Here is a 2,678-nt window from a genome sequence, read left to right as displayed (position 1 = left end):
CCCCCCCTTATCCGGGTAAAAAAAAAAAAAAAAAAACAGCCACGCAGCCGCGTGTGGGCCCCAAAGGTGCAGGTTCCGTGGCGGCCGGGAGCGATGGCGTCACCCGGCTCACCCGCGCAGCCACGCTCACTCCCACAGACTGCACCCCTGGACGCACGCTCGCCATCACCCACACGCACCCGCACACTTGCCGACACAGGCTCTCAGACACGCATTCCTAAACACGGCGCCGCTCGGACGCGCTCACACTCACCTGGGCACAGACACGCTCACATCCCTCGCACTACCCACCCCTGCACGGACCGGCCGACACACGCTCCCGCACAGCCGTGCTCACAGCACACACGCGCGCGCTCACACACACATTCCTCGCACACACACGCGCGCAGGTGGGTGGGGCCGAAGGTGACTCAAGCCGTCTGGGCCTCCGCTCTCTCTTATTGAGAGGGGCCGTCGGAGCACTTGTCTGGTTGGAGTTCCTTTCCTTCCTCCCTGGGCTCCTCCCACACCCAGGAAGCCGCGCTCGGTCAAGTGTGACAGGGTGGCCAGTGTGCCACAAGTGCCCCGACTTCGCCTCTGGCCCGGGCGCCCCGAGTGGACGGGACTGCGCCGCCCGCGCACCGCTCTCCTGCGTCGAGCTCGGGCCTCTGCCGGAGAGGCGGCCTCCGGAGCCAGGGGCGCCCGCTTCTCCGAGGCCGCGGCCCCGCTGCCCCCCAAGTCATCAGCGGTACCCCTGGTCCTCTAAGACCGCTGCACCCCGCCTGGCGGGGCCTCTCTCGGGGAGGCTCCAGGCCAACTCTACCCATGTTGACAAGTCAACACTGGGGCAACAGAAAGGGCTTTTCGAGAAGGCTCCTGAAGGTCCCTGACCGGAGCTGAGGCCAGTGGGAGCAGCTCGGGCCAGTCTTCCTTCTTGTATTTCTCCCATGACTCATGGGAGTAGAGGCAGGAAGTCCAGCATCTCCTCCGGCAGCTTCCCCTTGGAACGTTCCGGAACCCTGGACCGCCTGCACAGGCTGCTGCAGCCATGGGGTCTGGCTCCATCGGCCCAGCAGGTGTCTGTCCCCAGCCACCGCAGCGGGGGGCCCTGCGCCCCAGACCCAGGCTGCAGTGGCGCCCCCGCTTGGGCCACAGAAGGGCACAGCTCTTCGAGCTCAGAGCAGAGAACCCGAGATGGCTGCCTTCCCCGCCCCCCCATCAAGCAACCATGTCCGGGTGACAGGCCGGCCGCAGCCAGCCTTTGCACACAGACCCCCCGGCCCCCGGCTGAGCCGAGGGCCCCTCATGGTGGGCTCCCCTCCAGAGCCCGGGGTGTCCTTTCCCGCCTGTGAGACAGTATGGTGAGCTGACCTGAAAGGGGCAGGCCGCGGCTGCTTCGCTCGGCCCGTCTCCTCCCAGGTCCCCAGGCCGGCTCACTGTCCCGGGACACTGCGGCCAGGGGCTCACTCCCGCCTCCTGCCTCACATTATGGCGCAAGGGCTCTTTTTAAGACTTTGCCAAAATAAGACTGCCAAAAATTCTCTGGGCTGGGCTATTTTTGGTCCTTTTAAAATAAGCCACAAGGTAGAAGTTTCGGAGATCCGTCAGGGGTTTTCTGGGACTCCCGCCGCTCTCCACCAAAGCACGTGAAGCAACACGGAGAAGGCGCGGATCCAAGATTCGGCCACCACCCTGGTGGAGCCCTCTGCTGGTGAGACCTGCTCCTGCTCCTTCCCGGCCACCTCTCCTTTCTCTTCTCCAGCTGTCCGAGCAGTTCTGGATCCCCAGCTCTAGGGACTCGACGGGAACGACAGCACGACCGTTCTGCCCCAAACAGGTCAACCGCTCTGGGGGCGGGTCCTCCGGCCTCTGCGGGTTCAGCCGGCCTAGCAGCCGTGATGGGCAGCAAGCAGGGCCAATCACAGCCCTCCTCTGCCTTTTAGAGGCCGCCCTCTCGGTTCCCTATGGCAACGCGGAACAACAAGCTGACACCATTTCTGGACAAAGAAATTTCTCCCGGGGATTTGTGTAGCATTACATGTTCTGTTTGCTGTGTTCCTGGGAGAAGTGCACACGGATATTAGAGCCGGGGCTCGGAAGCCAGTCCTGTTTGTTTTCCAGAGAAGGGGGAAGCGTAGTCATGGATAGTGTTAGGGGACTTCAGGCCTCTCCCTGAATGTGATGATCAGGCCTTCAAGTGACACCCACACAAAGACCATGGGCCCCCCGGGGGAGGTCTACTTGGGCTGCAGGACCCTGTCAACTTCTCCCACTGAAACGTGTTAAGTGTCACCTCCGGAGGGACCGGGACTCACGGCAAAATAAAACCAGTGATACCAACCGTCCAGGCAAGTGGCTTCCAAGCTTTGTGAATTTTACAGCACAACCCAGTCGTGTATCATGTATGTGCACATACACACACACGTATGACAGCACTTCACCTCAAACATGTGATGTGCTCTATTTTCTAGTCCATTCTGTTTTGTAAATACCGTTGTGACCCTCTCCATGCACTGTTGGTTTGTAACCTGAAGTTTGAAAACACTATCTTGGACTGAAAGAAGGGCTGAGGATGGTGCACTGGGCCCCCCGCGTGCGGGGGGGTGGTCGGCAGGGGAAATCCCCCTCCCTGGCCTGCTCCAGGGTGAGTGTGCGCTGCCCCTGCTGAGCTGGGCAGCCAAGGTCCCCAGCACCCCCAC

The 2,678-nt window shown here is 61.9% G+C and overlaps 1 protein-coding gene across 1 annotated transcript in view; it reads right to left on the bottom strand.

Annotated features, from left to right (window-relative positions):
- The window catches only part of TRAF3 (TNF receptor associated factor 3), a 112,130-nt gene extending 111,819 nt beyond the window's left edge, over positions 1-311 (bottom strand). Inside the window, exon 1 of the mRNA XM_032405970.1 lies at positions 254-311. The gene's annotated coding sequence lies outside the window, so the exon portion shown is untranslated. The remainder of the gene's footprint in view (positions 1-253) is intronic.
- Positions 312-2,678: the final 2,367 nt, after the last annotated feature.

The sequence above is a fragment of the Phoca vitulina genome, unplaced genomic scaffold, assembly GCF_004348235.1.
Source record: "Phoca vitulina isolate PV1807 unplaced genomic scaffold, GSC_HSeal_1.0 scaffold7, whole genome shotgun sequence".
In the NCBI taxonomy this organism is placed as follows: Eukaryota; Metazoa; Chordata; class Mammalia; order Carnivora; family Phocidae; genus Phoca; species Phoca vitulina.
This window is presented reverse-complemented; position numbering and strand designations above follow the sequence as displayed.